Source organism: Ursus arctos, unplaced genomic scaffold (genome assembly GCF_023065955.2).
Source record: "Ursus arctos isolate Adak ecotype North America unplaced genomic scaffold, UrsArc2.0 scaffold_4, whole genome shotgun sequence".
NCBI lineage: Eukaryota > Metazoa > Chordata > Mammalia > Carnivora > Ursidae > Ursus > Ursus arctos.
The window spans coordinates 51,042,334-51,061,059 of record NW_026623056.1 but is presented as its reverse complement, the minus strand read 5'-3'; the positions used below and the strand labels follow the sequence as shown (position 1 = coordinate 51,061,059).

General features: G+C 37.3%; 1 protein-coding gene and 1 long non-coding RNA gene across 7 annotated transcripts in view; one reads left to right on the top strand and one right to left on the bottom strand.

Annotated features, from left to right (window-relative positions):
• LOC113250385 (soma ferritin-like) overlaps positions 1-18,726 on the top strand; it is a 35,909-nt gene that overhangs the window by 11,770 nt on the left and 5,413 nt on the right. For 3 of the 6 annotated variants that reach the window (XR_006408765.2, XR_006408762.2, XR_007188727.1), the window contains one exon: positions 17,307-17,427. The exons of 2 other annotated variants lie outside the window; for them this stretch is intronic. The gene's annotated coding sequence lies outside the window, so the exon portion shown is untranslated. Of the gene's footprint in view, positions 1-62; positions 8,209-17,306; positions 17,428-18,726 lie in introns of those variants that run through there. One more of the 6 variants, XR_007188729.2, reaches the window with a different exon arrangement.
• On the bottom strand, positions 8,207-17,087 carry LOC130542607 (uncharacterized). Its single transcript, XR_008957279.1, has 2 exons — positions 12,930-17,087; positions 8,207-10,077 (listed from the first exon to the last, which is right to left on the bottom strand). It is a non-coding gene; the product is annotated as an uncharacterized LOC130542607 (long non-coding RNA).

Sequence of the window (18,726 nt, the reverse complement as noted above, 5' to 3'; positions counted from 1 at the left end):
AGTCTCCCCCTTGACCCTGCCTGGAATTCACGGACACTGTTCGCCTACTGTCAAATCAGCAGGGTCAGCAGTGCCAGGGAAAATAGCCACCTGCGTCTTTTAATACCTGAGGAGTGACTGGATGATTTCAGGAGAAAGGAATTTATCCCTGGGGGCTGCTCTGCAAGATCCGTTCCTGCCTGTGCACTCGGCCAAGCTTTGTATCTAGTCTCGAAGTCTCCTGGAAACCTATCTGATTCTAAGTCTCTGAAAACATGTAAAATGTAAATAGATAAAACAGCTCTTCCTCTGTTAGAGTTGTTCAGATGGAAGAATGGTAGGGTATTATCTTAGACTGTTTGAGATGGAACTCAATCTAATGGTTTTCAAATTTGTTTTAGTATCAGATCCCTTGAAATGAAATCCTATGAAAAAGTTCCATTAATATGTGGGCAGAAAGCAGAGCTGCTTCTATTGAAGGAGATTTCTGGTTGGCGATGCCTCTCCAGGTTGTCATACTTCCCACATCCTCTCGTGTGACTTAATTCTTTGAATCCCTAGAACCTAGAGAAGCAGAGATAATGATTAAATCAATTCTTCCATTTTATGGAGGACAAAAATGAGCCCCAGAGAGGTACTAATTATTTGAGTGCAAAGGCAGCAGTGCACAGAAAGAAAACTGAAGGTACTAAACAAATTCATGGTAGAGAATGGAGTTTGGTTAATGGTGTCTTCGGAGTTGGATCAGTGAGTCAAGAAGAAAGGCAGATTGGAATGTGTGAGTGGTGAGAAGAAGGTTTACCTTAGATCCGGAGAAGGATTTCCAAGAGGAAGGGATACAAACTTTGGAACTTTGATGTCTCCTGCCTGGAATTTGTATAATGTAGCAAAGCTGATTCTCTGTCTAGAGAGAATCAAAGCAAGCTTTGAATTATAGTCCTGCATTGAGGTGGAGACCTTCAGCCCTCCCAGCCATTAGTCATCATCGTCCCTGACATTATCAAACATCCATGAAAGGTCATTACCAGTTAAACACAGAGGCGCATTTCCCGCCGGACACCGTGAAGGTCAGTAGTTTAGACAGAAAACAACATGGCAATTTCCTGATAATTCATGGGAGAAACATTACCCAGTTTCAACCTGTAGAGGCTGCTTTTAGGCAACAGACTTGAGCAATGGAAACGAGAGCAAGGCCAAAGGGCCCACAGTGACCACTGAACAGAATACAAACAGGGCTCATAAAGCAACCCACCTCAAAATAGTCATAGACTCTAACCGACCAGTTACAACCAGGCACAGTTTTTAAGATTACAGAAAAAAAGGGAAAATTCCATACATCCCCATACTCCTTCACTCCGCCCTATAACTGCGGCCTCTCCCCCCTGCCTTGTGGCACACAGTCTCTCCTTTGCTGTCCTGCCCGCCACTCCCTTGCAGGGGTGTATTCAATAAACTTCTATCTCTTTTGTTCTGCCTTGGATGAATTCTTTCACTGCCCTGGCCACCCGCCCCCACCCAACTGGGTCGCCCCACATTTGATGGCCCCTACCCAATTGGAACACTCCACACAACCTTTCTTACTTTCTTTTCTATGTTCAAGATCAAACTCAAAATTTACCTGGTCCGGGAAGTGTGTACCCACCTGATTCAGTTCATTATTGGGTTTAGCAACTTCTATTCTTAATTTATCTCACTGAACCTCTGTTCTTCACCTATAAAGTACAGATAATAAGAAAGATTTCTCAGTGTTTTTATATGAATAAAAGGAAATAAGATATGTTAGCTGTTTAGCACAATTGCCTGATAGCAATTACTTGAAAATGGTTAGTTTCTTCTCTGGCATGGATTTCTAATCGACCAAAAAAAATTTTTTTTTAAGATTTTATTTATTTATTTGAGAGAGAGAGTGAGAGAGCATGAGCAGGGGGGGAGAGGCAGAGAGAGAGGGAGAAGCAGGCTCCCAGCTGAGCAGTGAGCCCCATGTGGGGCTCAACCCCAGGAGCCTGGGATCATGACCTGAGCTGAAGGCAGATGCTTAACCAACTGAGCCACCCAGGTGCCCCTCTAATAGACCAAAGTAATAAAAATTTGAAAGAGGTTAAATTTTTCTTTAGGTATCTTTCCCTCTTTTCTTTTAGAATCCACTCTAATTCTGGGCTCTCTTATTTTTTATTTCTTCCCATCTCCTCTGCCTTTCTTTTCATTCTGGACTAACTATGATTAGTTTCATAGTTAACATAGATAACTTTCATTAATGTGGAAGTTAACTCATTTGTCAAGAATCAAAGTAGAAAATGAGTCAGACACCAATATCCAGTAATATAGTTTGGCTTTGGTTACAAAATTGTTAGAATTCTTTCCCTTAGACATTCACAGCAGAGGTGTTTGTTTCTCCTGACTGTTTCACCTCTAGATGGTTAAAGAACATCTTGGATCTGTAAATAATAAATTCTATAGCATTGACCAAGGGTAAGTCTCTGTAGATCAGCATTTGGTCAATCCAGACCAGCTGAAATTAACCCATGTTATTCAAGTGGAAATGCTAGAACTGGAAAGTGCAATATCTGAAATGAAAAAATTCAATGGATAGGCTTACCAACTGTCTGAAGATTTTAGAAAAAAAGTTATTAACTTGAAGACAAATCAATAGAAATTAGCTATTGATAATTCAAATTCAATAGAAAGTAAACAATGGAGAAAAAAATTAAATAAGGTTGAACAGAGCCTCAGTGAGGCTCAGTTTGTGAGACAATATCAAAAAGTTATATATCTTTGTAGTCAGAGGGAGAGAAGGGGGAGGGAGAAGGGAGGAAATTGGCAGAAAAAAAATTTGAGGAAATAATGGCCCAAATTTGGTCAAAAACATCAGTTCACAAATATAAGAAGCTCAGCAAATATTTAGTAGGATAAATACAAAGCAAACCACAACTTGGAATACTATAGTCAAGCTAATGAGCACCAAATAAAGAGAAAATCTCCAAAGACAAAAGGCATATTTCATACAAAATAAAAATATCTGAAAAATGGCTGACTTCTAATGGAGACCGTAAGACAATGAGATCATATACTAAAGTTCCAAAAGAAAAAAAATCTATCAACCCAGAAGTCTATATCCAATGAAAATCTTCCTCGAAAATGAGGATAAAATAAAAACAATTTCAGATAAGTAAAACCTGCAAGAATTAATCATGATTAGACTATCAAAGACTACTTTTATTTCTTAATTTAAAAAAGAAACTAACCGCTTAAAGCAAAAGTAACATTGAACTATCAGTTTTTAACATATGTGTATATAGAACATATGACAACAATAGCACAAAGGATGAGGGAGGAAGTATACGGGATTCTGCTGTTGTAATGTTCTTAACTTTACATGAAGTATCACTATATTAACTCCAAATAGATTGTGATGATTTAAGGATGAATAATGTAATCACTAGAATACCAGTTAAAAAACCAAAGAGGTACAGCAGCAATAGAGTAGAGAAATTAAGATAGAATACTAAATTTTTTTTATTAATTCAAGGAGGAACAGAGAAACAGAAACAGATGAGAAAAATAGAAAACAAACTGCAAGATGGGTGTATGTATTCATCTTGAAGGGCAATGCTCCTTTCTGTGAACACCTTAGTCTTTCTCACAGAATTTGTTCACATTCCACCGTGCGCCATAGTTAGCTGTTTATAATTTTTTCCCCTCTTACTAGACAACAAGCTCTTTGGGGATGAGAACCCTAGCCAAATGGAAGAAGAGATGAAAACCATTCAGACCTTTAGGTTCACTAAAGATTCAGTTTAAGTGTCTTCCATGTGACTAGCTTGCTTCCACGTGAATCCAAAAAAAAAAAAAAAAAAATGAGTAGCAAAGGGTAGGTTTGAGCAATCTGTACACATACTTGTCATATTTCAAATAAACTTTTTGCCCCACTGGCCAACTGGCTTAATCATTTCTATATGGTGCCAACTGATCAAGAGGTCACGAAGACTACCTGTAAACCAGATGATAGAGGTTTCTTGTTGATTAAGGCCAACTCCAGCTAACTGGTCGTGTGGCCATATCACACTCAGCAGTGAAGAATGTCGCAATTGCCTTAATACCAGCCATGGGTACAGGTGGGAGAAGTACCAGCACACCTGGTGTTTAGCAGGATCCTGATTTAGGGTGTCATAATGCTCATGTTTACTGTGACTACAGTCCCTGGATTTTCCAGAGCAATCTCATAATACACTCTACATTATCAGATAATGTGTTCAAATTTGAGGTTCAGAGTATATGATCATCATATTTATGACAATATTATTCATATGAATCAACATGGAGTTTCCCAAAACACTCTCTACAAGCTCATCAGTTCCTATTCTTCCCATTGTTACTCTGCGAACGATGAGATGAACTTGCTAATTTCGGTCCAAGAGTAAATGAACTCACTTCATTCTTACTATTGTTCTTATGAAGGACACTTTTATTATACATATCCTAACGGGGTGATGTAATACCTCATTGTATTGAACTTTTTTTTGTTTGTTTCCTGTTTCTTACACACCTAATAGCATGAAATTAGTTTTAGATTCTCTTATTTCCAAAAAGACCTCACCTAGATGACACATATTGTAAGTGACCAATGAATTCTTCTTTAAATTAGGTTAACATTGATTAAATGTTCATTAAAACATCTAAGGATCTAACACACTTGCTAGGAACTGATTTAAAAACAGTAGCCTACAATAGGGACCACAGTAAGTTGAAAGACAGCTGCAGTGGTTTATGTTCCTTAAAATCCATAAAGAATTTTCAACTTCTGGTAATGGCAGACAGAATAATTTTGACGAGTTGTCCCAGAAAATTTAGACAAACTTTTTTCAAAAAATTCTACTTGTAGGTATTGGAGAGCTAACAAGGCAGTGAAGCTCATTAGGGCCAAGATTGAGGAAAGGAAGGAAAAGAACAAGGGTGGAACAGTACAGATGAAACTACCAGTTTGGTCACTTTTGTCCTAAGGGTATACACCAACTATGGAAGAGATGAATAAAAAGTTGGGCAGAGATTTTAATACCCTCATCTGGATGGAGGACAAAAAATGGATAATAGGGCTAATCAAGGAAGGGAGGTGGGGAATGGGGGGGTCATAATAAATACCCCAAAGGCTAAATGGTAAGAGTATAGAGATCAAGATTTAGCCTAGTCGTATGATATCTTACTCCCTGATACTATATCAAAGTGAACTTGCCTTGCTAGTAGTTCTAGACACTCCTCAGATAACTGTAAATCCACTTAAGAAGAATTGAAAACTCCTATGAGCTCTCTGTAGGATTAAGGAAAAAAAAATCTAGGTACATCAAGGTAAATTGATGAAAATGAAAGAGAAAATCTTTAAAAAGAACAAGAATTATTGAGATTATCTTCACAAGAGCGATTATTCAACTGGAGGCTGACTTAGTAATATAAATAATGGCATCCAAGACACACTCGAATGATTTACAGAGTTCTGAAAAATAAATATTGCCAATCTAAAATTCTTCATCCAGCAAAATACCCTTCAGGTATGAAGGAGAATGCATTCTTTTCTATTGCTATATAATAAATTAGCACAAATTTAATGGCTTAAAACAGCACCATTTATTATATCCCACTTTCTACAGGTTAGAAACTTGGGTATACCTTAACTAATAGAACATTAAATGGAGCAGTAAGAGTAATGAAATCAATCCAAAAGAAGGCAGAAAAGAGAAAAGAAACAGGCATGACATATAAAAACTGAATATTAATATAGTAGATTTAAACTCAAGTATATTGGTACTCACAGCAAATATAAATGCCCCGAAGAAAAAAATAATTTTCAGACCAGATTTTTTTTTTTAATTTTAAGTAGGCTTCACACCAAATGTGGAGCCTGAACTCATGACCTCAAGGTCAAGAGTCACATGCTGTACCAACTGAGCCAACCAGCTGCTCCTCAGACTGGATTTTAAAAATAAAACACAACAACTATAGGCTTCCAATAGTAGGTAGATCTTAATTAGAAACATAGAGAAAAGGTAAAAGATGGTGGTGCCTGGGTGGCTCAGTTGGTTAAGCATCTGCCTTCGGCTCAGGTTATGATCTCAGGGTCCTGGGATCAAGCCCCGAGTTGGGCTCTCTGCTCAGCGGGGAGTCTGCTTCTCCCTCTCCCTCTGTGCTATCTCTTTCTCAAATAAATAAATAAAATCTTTTTTAAAAAGTTAAAAGATGGACAAAATCATAACATACAAACACTTATGTAGCTAAATTGATATCAACAAAATGATTTTAAGACAAAAAGTATAACTAGGGTTCAAAAGGGATACTTCATAATGATGACACAGCCAGTTTACCACGAAGATATAGCAGTATGCACTTACAAAGCATCACATTTTATAAAACAGAAATAACAGACCCTCAAGTGAAAATAATGTATATATATAGAGAGGGAGCTGTTGATACACTTCTCCTGGTTACGGATAGAACAAGCATAAAACTTAGTAAAGTTAAAAAATATTTAAACGATACAGCTAATAAACATGACTTAACTCACACATACAAAACATGGAATTTAACAACAGAAAAGCAAGTGAACAGTTATTATTTACAGGAGTTGATCTTATCCTGGGTCGTAAAGGCAAGTCTCCACAAGCTTACAAATGATTGGTATCGTACAGAAAATGCAGCCCAAATGCAACTGGGCTGGACATGAATCATAAGCCATGACTAGAAACTCATCACGGATTTGGAAGGCATGTAATTCGTGGTTTAATACTTTTTTAAAGATTTATTTACTTATTTTAGAGAAAGAGAGAGAGCAGGGAGAGGGGCAGAGGGAGAAGAAGAGGGAGAGAATATCCAGCAGATCCCCTGCTGAGCACGGAGCCAGACATGGGCCTCGATCTCACAACCCTAAGATCATGACGTGAGCCGAAACCAAGAGTTGGATGCTCAACCAACTGAGCCACCCAGGCGCCCCATGTAATTCATTTTTAAATAACCCATCGGTCGAGGATTAAATACGATAGCAGTCAGGAATAGTTTGAATTGAAAGAACATGAAAATATGGTATAACCAAATCTGTGGGATGCACTCGAAGGGGTGCTTAGAGTGGACTTTATAGCCTTGGATACAAATATGAGAAAAGAAAACAGGCAGAAAATGAACTAGCTAAGCATTCTTGTCTAAAAGTGAAAAAAAAAAAAAGCAAGTTAATCCTAAAGAAAGCAGAAAGAAGGAAATCATAATGATCATGCACAGAATGATGAAACAGAAAAAACAAATTTACAAACCCGAAGTTGTTTCCTTGAAAAAAATGAATCCCTGGTGAGACTGATAAAGAAAAAATAGGAGAGAGTACAGAGATAATAAAGGGAATCAAAAACAGACAAACTAAACAGACAATAAAGATAGGGTTCTAGGGGTGCCTGGGTGGCTCAGTCGTTAAGCGTCTGCCTTCAGCTCAGGGCGTGATCCCAGAGTGCTGGGATCGAGCCCCGGATTGGGCTTGTCCGCTGGGAGCCTGCTTCTTCCTCTCCCACTCCCCCTGCTTGTGTTCCCTCTCTCGCTGGCTGTCTCTCTCTCTGTCAAATAAATAAATAAAATCTTTAAAAAAAATAAAAATAAATAAAAATAAAGATAGAGTTCTATACAATTCTGAACACTTTTATGCCAATGGATTTGAACATTTATATGGAATTGACATCAAAATCAATACAACTTTCCAAATATGACAAAAGAATAAAAAATAAGAATAAATCTCTAATTACTTAATCCAAAATTTAAAACCTTTCCACAAAATATTCCAGGCCCAGTAGACTTCAGCAGTGAATATTACCAAATAGTTAAGAAGAAGTAACACTGATCTCACACAAATTCATTCATATAATATTTCAAAAAGTAGAAATATTTCCTAACTCATTCTGTGAGGCAGCATAACCCTGATACCAAAACCCAGCAAGGATGTCATGAGAAAGGAAAATTTCAAGACAACTACACTAATCAACACAGAGGCAAAAATTCAGAGCAAAACATTAACAAAATCCAAAAATACGTAGTAAGAATAATCCATCCTGGGGTGCCTGGGTGACTCAGTCAGTTACGTGTCTGACTTTGGCTCAGGTCATAATCCCAGGGTCCTGGGATTGAGTCACGCATCAGGCTCCATGCTCAACAGGGAGTCTGCTTCTCTCTCTCCCTCTGCCCCTCCCCCCAACTTGTGCTATTTCTCCCCCCCCCCCCAAATAAATAAATAGAATCTTAAAAAAAAAAAGGGGGATAATCCATCCTGAACAAGTTACATTTAGCTGAGAATGTAAGGTTCCTTTAAATTCAAAGATTAAGCAACGTAATTCACCACAGTAACAGAATAAAGGAGAAAAATCATAAAATCATCTAAACAGGTGAAGATAAAGGCATTGGTAAACTTTAACATTTATTTCTGATTTAAAAAAAAAACAACCTCTTTGGTACTGCCACACTGAGAAATAGTTTGGCACTTTCTTATAAAACTAGACACAAAGGCCCCAGATGATCCAGCAATTGTGCTCATGGACATTTATCCCAGAGAAATGAAAACTTACATTCGCACAAAAATCTATACATACATGTTCATAGCAGTTTTATTCATGATGATCAAAAACTGAAACAGTGTGTGAATGTTAAACAAAATGTGACATGTCTATACTATGGAATACTACCCAGCAACCAAAAAGAATGGACTACAGTACTTATATATGAAACAACTTGGATGAATCGCCAAGGAATTATGCCGAGTGAGAAAAGCCAATCCCTGAAGATTCATTACTATATGACTTACTTGATTTATATAAAATTTTTAAAAATAAAAATTTTAGAAATAGGAAATGTTAGGGCTCACTGTAAGTTAGGGGTAGTGACCAGGAAGAGGATAGAAGGGAAAAAGTTTTGCTTATAAAAGGGCAACAGGAGGAATTTTTGTGGTGATGCAACTGTTCTGTATTTTGAGTATGGTGGTAGATACAGGAACTACAGATGAGATAAAATTGTATAAAACTAATCCAAAAAAAAGGAACTAATACACATGGCACAAGTAAAACTGGGGAATCTGAGTAAGATTGGTGGATTGTAATGTAAAATCCTGATTGTAATATTATACTATTGCTCTGCAAGATGTTACCATTAAAAGGAACTGGGTAAAGAGTACATAGAATCTCTCTGTGTTATTTATTACAACTGCATGTTAATCTACAATTATTTAGAGGAATTATTAAATTATTTTTAAAGTATCAAAAAGCAATATAAGCTAAAGGAGCGTAGTACTTGCACAAAAATGGACAAAAAACCCACTGGCACAAAATAAAAAATGCAGAAACAGACAATGCTTGGATGAACACACAATTATGACAAAAGTAGAGTTGCAGAAAAGTGGGTAAAAGATGGTCTTTTCCATAAATAGTGCTGGGTCCATGCATTAATCTTGTATAGCTGTCATAACAGATAACCATAGACTTATCTTAAAACAACATAACTTTATTATTTTATGGTTCTTTATGTCAGAAATCCAACACGAGTCTCAGTGAGAGAAATCAAAGTATTGGCAGGGCTGTGTTATTCTCTGGAGACTCTAAGAGAAAATCCATTTCCTTGCTGTGCTCAGGTTCTAGAAGCTTCCAGTGTTCCCAACTCATTGTTCCACATTGACTCATGGTCCTTTTCCTCCATTTCCAAAGCCAGCAATGTTGCATTTCTCTGATAATTCGTTCGTAGTCACATCTCTCTCTGACCACAGCCCGGAAAAGTTCTCCTGGTTTAGTGACCCATTTGATTAAATGGGTCCCGATCAGAAAACCCAAGATAGTCTCCCCATCTCAAAGTCACATCTGCAAAGTCCCCTTTGCCATGGAAATCTCCGTGATTAGGACATGGACATCTTTGCAAGGCCATCATTCTGCCTACTACAGTCAACTAGACATCCCTATGTGAAAAAGAAGGAACTTCCTTTACCTCTTACCATACACAAAATCAATCCCAGGTGGACTGTAACTCCAAAAATAAATGAAATTTTGGAGGAAAATATAGAAGAACATCTTCATGTTTTTAGGGTGGCGAAGAATTTCATAACTAGGACACAAAAAACATTTAGCATAAGATTGAGAAATTGGTGTACATTAAAATTAAGAACTTCTTTTCGTTCAAAGATCCTATTTAAAAAGTGAAATGCAAGCCACTGAGCGGGAGAAGACGCATGGAACACACACCACCCAAGAACGGCTATGTCCGTTTGGATTCCCCCAAAAGCAGAGCCTGAGAAGAAGACCCAGGTACACTTTACAAACATACAAGTTAACAACATCGACTCCCACCCCCGGGAAGAAAGGTCTTAAATGTAATAGTTAAAAATTATGAAATGCTTTCTATCTGCTAAACTCTGGAGTAAGCATTTTGTGTATATTAACTCAGTTAAGGCTTAAAATATGCCGAAGAAGTAGGTTCCTTTAGAGTTCCCGTTGAGGAGGAAGCTGAGTTACAGAATAATGTCCTAAAGCTACTAAATATTGTTCCTGAAGGCGGAGATTTTGTCTTTTTTGTTTACCGCTACATTCCCAGTGCCTAGAGAAGTGCCTCTTAACTGAGTCAAGTGGCAAAGACGGGGTGCAAACCCATGCGGGCTCTGGCAAAGGCTGCCTTCTCCACCGTGGTACAAGACACCTTATACATTTTCTCATCAATTTCAAATCGCCTATTCGGGCCCAGGCTGTGAGAATAAAGATAATAAAAGTACAGGAAAATGAAAATTAACTTATAAATTTCATCCATTAATCTAGATGCCTTAGAGAAAAGGCAGATGGGAGAAACAAAAGCCTGATTATTTCAAAATACTTCTTCCCCACTCGGTTTAGGATTGAATTCCTGTTATTGCCAGTCACCACGTTAGCCCTTACCAATGATCTTCACGGATTATAAATACCAACCTTCCATAACCCTTGTCCCAACATCCCAGCCTAATCCCTCATGACACTCTCTCAGCGGAAAGACCTGTTGGGGCTGGCTGTTGGGTCAGCAGTGGTTACAGCCACTGAGTCATAGGGAGCCGAAATCATGTTCCTAAAGCAAACACATGTTCCTCTAAGTAACAGCCAGCCAGGGCTTTCACACTAAATACCGAGCATTTTTCCCCCCAGCAGTCTGGGAGCTCTAGCAGTTCAGGGATGCTGATCAAGAAATGTATTGTCCAAACTACAGATCCCCCTTTAGAAGTTTTTATTGCTGGTGGTGATGGTGGGGTGTTGGTGATGGTGGGGTGTTGGTGGTGTTGATGATAGTGTGTGTGTGTGTGTGTGTGTGTGTGTGTAAGTTCATTCAATGGTGCACTCTCCTTTCAAGAAAAGTGATTACAGTATAATTTCATATAATAAGACCCTAAAGTCTCTTCTGAGAGATCACAATTTCCCTTCTGTTGGAAGATGGCCAGGTTGTTTTTTGGTGGGCAAGGGGAATTATTCAAAAGTATTATTCATATTTTTTCACTGAAATGTGCATTTAAGTTAAGGACCACAAATCAACATTTGTCAATCAAAGCTACAGAAGCGGCTATTACCATGACTGTACATATAAGTTTTTGGCACTTGTGATTATGTCTCCAGGGAAAATAAGCAGTCTAAAATATTAATGGATTTCTATTACCTATGCATTTTATTTTCTATGAAGTATATTTATGTATACCTCCATTATCATATCAAATCACAATGCCTGATTATTGCTATTCCTTGAGCCTGTTGAAAATGGATGATTTATATTTATATTTTCCTTATAATATATTAAGTTTGTGTACAGTTACTTATTCAGTCAAAAAAACTAATTTATTTTGAAAACTATAATTTCACATACTCTTACTAGAATTATATGTAGTAAAGTTGCAGCCTGGAGAGAACAGTTTAAAAAAAAAAAGTATATCTGGAGGACAAAAGAACAAATTTCAAATATATGGTACACAGGATTATTTATTATTTGTCAAATATTATATTTTTTTACTATATTTTCATTTTCTCAATATAAGAGTCCATATGTAAAATTAAACGTGTTTGTTTGTCCTCTTGAAAATTGAGGGTATTTGTGATTTTCCCCTGAAATGAAGAGAGTTTACATAAGGGGTCTCTGGTATGGAAACTAAACCAGGAGAGAGCCAGGATCATTTTTAGGAGATGCAGTTAGTAAAAGGTGTCCACATTCCAAACCAAAAACCCTTGATGGTAATATGATAAAAGGGAGTTAAGGAGAGGAGGGACTCAAGGTTAATAATCAGCTAACTTTATGATAGGGAGATTATCTTGCATTAGAGGGATGGGCCCTAAGTAATTACAAGGGTACATAAATGTGGAGGATGGACAAAAAGAAAATGTATCAAAGTAACATGATGTGGGATAGATTCAACAGAACATTACTTTCCCCCAAAAAATGTTGGAGGGAATGTGTTGATTCTTTTCCCATTAATGTAAAATTTATTGAGTTCATTTGCACAAATACCCATGATTTATTTTTATATGTGCAACAATATACTGGGTTATGAATCAATAAAGAATTCAGAAAGTAAAGACACGCTTCCTAAAGCCCCAGGTGCTCTAGGAGCACAGATAATGTGCACCCTATAGAGGCATGATTATGGATGTGTTGGTGTTTGAAATATATGAAATTATATGGTGACTAGACTCATGCCAAGTCTGTAGTAAGAATTATATGAGGTAGCGTTAATTGAGAATAAATAGGTAAAATTAAAATTATAATGGCAGTGTTAATCTTGATTTTTTTCCCCCTGAGATACAGAATGTTTCCTCTTTTCCATTAAGATAGTCACTTTCCACTTATGTTACCATAGACAAAAAAAATGCCTTTTTTTCCAAGCTGGTATTGGACTCAGCCAAAACTTTTCTACTTCTCTTCCACTCCTTCTGGATCTCAGGCCTAAGGCCACCTACCTGATCACCTGCTACGTGGCCCTCATCCACAGAGTGATGCCCTTCACAATACTGTCCTTGGTGTCTTCACCAAGAACTTTTGAGTCACTGAATTGTCGGAATGACTTCAAACGTAAGGTGTTTTTCAACATGAACAACATGTTAAGGGACCTCTCCATCTGCAGCACCTGCTTTTGGACATACTCCAGGCCATGGTCATTAGCCCCAGCATCTCCTGGTTGGCCAAATTTAAACAGAAATCCACCAGTTATGTCTTCCATTTCTTCTCCTCGTGGGTCCCCAGTGTGTCTTTCGTAGTAGCCTCATGCTGTACGCCATGCTTCGAATGTGACCAAGACCAACCTGCTGAATATCAACAAATACTTCTCAGTTCCGCCACAAACTACATCATCTGGAGTCTGTTCTTCATACTGACACACTTTAGACATGCCTCCTCTGCAGGAATCATGCTTCTTGCAAGCACATACATGGTGGTGATTCTCTTGTCTGGGTATCAGAGGCAGTCCTAGCACCTTCACAATACCAGCCTCTTCCTAAGAACCACCTCAGAGAAAAGGGCCACACAGACCATTCTGCTGTGGTGCGTTTCTTCATGGTCATGTGCCTGGTGGACTTTATCACCGCATTCTCATCAACCCTATTATGGGCATATGACCCAGTCATCCTGGGTGTCCAGAGTTTTGAGGTAAATTTATTTAAAAAAATTTTTTTTAAGATTTTATTTATTTGAGAGAGAGAGAGAAAGAGAGAGAGTGCATGAGTGGGGGGAGGGGCAGAAGGAAAGGGAGAGGGAGAAGCAGACTCCCCGTTGAGCAGGGAGCCTGACTCAGGGTTCGATCCCAGGACCCCAGGATCATGACCTGAGCCCAAGGCAGACGCTTAATGGACTGAGCCACCCAGGCTATACCTATTCTTCCGAAGCTTTACCTGCCTGCGGGGGGCAAAGTGAATTGCATTTGTTTTTCTGCCAACCGTGTGGTCATGGTGAGCACTCAACCAATTAAAAATCGAAGGCTTTTTTCACATGAACTGCTGTTCAATAAGCTTTCCCTCTTTCTGTTTAGGGATTATTGGATTACTGAACTGAAATACTGGATTTTTTATTCATCTTAATTACATTTTATCATATTAACTTCAGCCAATTTGATTTTACCTGTTCAGTTCTGTTGGTCATTAATCTGTCATTATGCATGCTAATTATGCCTTCCAGACTTATGTTGTGTAGATCTGATTAAAGTGTAAAACTCTATTCATTCAATGAAACAGGCCCCTGCCCCAGAAGATCAGCAAGAACATCCAGCTGAGACCAAGTTTACCAATCAGAGAGAACTGTAAAACTGCCCTGCTAGGGGAAAATAGTACATAGGATTCATGTTTCTTTCCCCCACGATTCTTTAGTCTTTCAATTTTAATGAGTTTTCTCTTTCAATTTTCAACCAATTTCTTATTTATCAACTATTTTTTAAAATCATTTTTAACTTTCATTTTCACAGTTACATCCTATCTTTTCATTGTATTTAATTTTATTTTTGTATGCATATATATATGCTTTTCTTTCTTTACAATTTTGGGATGCAGTTTCTTCTAACAAACCAACCAAAATACACTCAGGATATAGTGTTTTGTTCTGTTCTGTACACCTGTCTATTTATATTCCTTCTTTTTTTTATTTCTCTTTTTTTGTCTTTTAATTTTCATTTTTACAGTTATAGTCTATCTTTTCATTCTATTTAATTTTATTTTTGTACATATGTAAGTTTTTCTTTCTTTACAGTTTCAGGATCTAGTTTTCTAACAAACAGACCAAAATACACACAGGATCCAGTGTATTGATCTAGTCTGTTGACCTGCCAGATTATATTCTTTTTTCTTTAATTTTATTATTTTTTTTCTTTTGCTTTTGGGTCTCTTCTGATTTGCTTAGTGTATATTTCTCTGGGGTCATTGTTGCCATTTAGTATTTTGTTCTCTTGTCCATCTATTCTCTGGACAGGATGACAAGACATTAAACTTACCTCAAAAAAGAGAACAAGAGGCAGTACTGATTGCCAGAGACCTAATCGGTATGGATGTAAGTAAGATGTCAGAATAGGTGTTTAGAGTAACAATTATAAAGATACTAGCTGAGTTTGAAAAAAGCATAAAGACACTAGAGAATCTCTTTCTGGACAAAGAAAAGAAATAAAATCTAATCAAGTCAAAATGAAAAAGGCTATTAATGAGATGCAATAAAAAAATGTAGGCTCTAACTCCTGGGATAAATGAGGCAGAAAAGAGAATTAGTGATATGGAAGACAAAATGATGGAGAATAAAGCAGCTGAGAGAAAAAGAGATAAACAACTACTGAATCATGAGGGGAGGATTCAAGAGATAAGTGATACCATAAAGTGAAACAATATTAGAATAAATGGGATCCCAGAAGAAGAGGAAAGAGAGAGAGACAGAGAGGTATATTGGAGCATATTATAGCAGAGAACTTCCCTAATCTGGGGAAGGAAATGGGCATTCAAGTCCAGAAGGCACAGAGAACCCCCCTCAAAATCAATAAAAATAGGTCAACACCAAGACATATAATAGTGAAACCTGCAAATCTCAGAGAGAAAGACAAAAATCCTGAAACCAGCCGGGGACAGGAGATCCATAACCTACAAGGGTGGAAACATTAGACTGCCAGCTGGCCTAACCACAGATACTTGGCAGGCCGGAAAGGACTGGCATGATATATTCAGGGTGCTAAATGAGAAAAATAGGCAGCCTAGAATACTTATCCAGCAAGGCTGTCATTCAAAATAGGAGAGAGAAAATCTTCCAGGACAAACAGAAACTAAAGGAATTTGTGATCACTAAACCCCTAAAAGAAATATTAAAGGGGATCCTTTAAGCAAAGAGAGAGTCCAAAAGTAACTTAAACCAGAAAGGAACAGAGAAAATATACAGAAAGAGAGACTTTACAGGTAAAACAATGGCACTAAATTCACATCTTTCAATAGTTACTCTGAATGTAAATGGGCTAAATGCCCCAATCAAAAAACACAGGGTATCAGTTTGGATAAAAGACCCATCGATATGCTGTCTGCAAGAGACTCATTTTAGACCCAAAGACATCTCCAGATTTAAAGTGAGGGGGTGGAAAATGATTTATCACACTAATGGACATCAAAAGAAAGCTGGGGTGGCAATTCTTATATCAGAAAATTAGATTTTAAACCAAAGACTGTAATAAGAGATGAAGAAGGATGCTCTATCATAATTAAAGGGTCTATCCAACAAGAAGATCTAACAATTGTAAATATTTATGCCCCTAACATGGGAGCAGCCAATTATATAAACCAATTAATAACAAATTTAAAGAAACACATTGATACTAATACAATAATAGTACAGGACTTTAACACCCCCCCCCCACTGCAATAGACAGCTCATCTAAGCAGAAGATCAACAAGGAAACAAAGGCTTTGCATGGCACACTGGACCAGATGGATTTCACAGATATGTTCAGAGCATTCCATCCTAAAACAAAAGAATACATATTCTTCTCGAGTGCACATGGAACATTCTTCAGAATAGATCACATCCTGGGTCACAAATCAGGTCTCAACCAGTACCAAAAGATTGGGATCATTCCCTGCATATTTCTGGACAACAGTGCTTTGAAACTGCAAGTCAATCACAAGAGGAAATTTTGAAAGATCTCAAATACATGGAGGATAAAAAACATCCTACTAAAGAATGAATGGGTCAACCAGGAAATTAAAGAAGAATTTAAAAAATTCAGGGAAACAGATGAAAATGAAAATACAACTGTTCAAAACCTTTGGATTGCAGCAAGGTGGTCCTAAGAGGAAAGTATATAGCAGTACAAGCCTTTCTCAAGAGACCAGACAGGTCTCAAATACACAACCTAATCCTACACCTAAAGGAGCTGGAGAAAAAATAGCAAATAAAGTCTAAACCCACCAGGAGAAGAGAATTAATAAAGATTAGAGCAGAAATCAATGAAATAGAAACCAAAGGAATAGTACAACAGATCAACGAAAACTAGGAGCTGGTTCTTTGAAAGAGGGCAAATGATGTAACGAGTCCCAGGTATTATATAAGGCTGATGAATCACTGACCTCTACCTCTGAAACTAATATACATCATGTTAATTAATTGAATTTAAATTATATATATACACCTATTTTTTATATTATATATACCTAAATTATATGTGTGTGTGTATATATATATATATATATATACAACCTAATGCCCAAGACCCATGAAAGTTTATATTTCTTGTTATTTTTTTACATTTTCATTCCCCTCATGTATTTGTCTTCCATCTTTTCATGTTTGCCCTTCAAACATTTGACCATTTACTTACTCTTTTATAGTAAATGGACATCTTTTGACAAACCTGCTGTACCCTGATCTTTGCTAGATGAGGGCAAAACCTAGTCATGACGCAAGTGTCCGTCTTCAAGGAGCTCATGCACTAGTAGAGAAGACATACAGGTAAGCAAGCAGTTACAAAGGTGTGAAAAGAATTCCTATCACCAAGGTGCACAATGGTGGGGATGCTGAAACCCAAAGTCAGAAAACATGTTTTGGAGGATACGACAGCCACGCTAAGTCTGGTCATAGAGGCTGCAGGCTACGTGTGCCATCATGTGGGTTTCTGTAGATGCCATCTCTCTCCTTCTCACCAGACTCATTTGGGAATCTTAGCTTACAAGGCCTACTACTGAGCTATTTGATATATTACCACATTTGTTTACACTTTCACCCATAACCATTTTTTAAAGATCCACTCAGTGCCTGGGACTATTAAATATCGTCCTTTCTTTCAAAGACTTATGACATAGAAATCCCTGTTTTCTCCCTCCCACATGATGTTTGGGAACTTTTGAAATCTGTTTTTCCAAAGTGCAAAGTACTCATTTGGCTCTGCCCATTGTTCCTTTCTCCACAGCAACAACTTTAAGCTTTTAGGTTCCTTTTTGCTTTCAAATTGTTCGGTCAATATAATTCACTGAGTGCTTTCTATGGGCAACGCACTGTATTCAGTGCTCTGGGAGACACAAAGGTGACTGAGATGTAGGCTCTGTCCTCATGAGGTTTATAAACTAATAGGAGAAACGTGCACAAAGAACACAATAAAGAGAATAATAAATGCTCCACTAAAGACATTTTATTTTTGATGATAAAAATTTCTTGGTTAGAATTAAGTCTAGAAGAGAGATCCTTGCTTCTTCCCTTAATCATTAGGGGGATGGTAAAATGAAATAACACCGTATGGACAGAAAATTTGGATCAGGTTAAAAAAAGTTTAAGAGGAGTTGTTTAACTAAAAAAAAAAAAAGTGTCTTTGTATTTTCAGCACATTCCAGGGGAGAGGGTACATGGACCAGTCTGATCATATTCCATAATTCAAAAGTCAATTCATCAGGTTACCAAAATTTAATAGTGGTGCTATGAATCAAATTAGATTTAAAGGTATATATCAGAACTATGGTGTTATCCATGGACTTTCACTTTCTACACTACATATTGTTGAAATTTTGGAGTACTTTGTAATGATCATACACTACATTTATAATTAGGAAACAAACAATATGTTCACAAATATGTATGTGAAGCTTCCATTAGAGAAAAGCATTGTGTTCATTCTCTAGAAAGGTTTTATTAGGTTCTTTTTCAAAATGAAAAATAGAGAGAGATTATAAAAGTTTCAAAAAATATGAAAAATAGAAAAAAGGGAAAAAATCGCCTATAAAGCTCCCATACTCACACAATTGTTACTAACGGTGATGA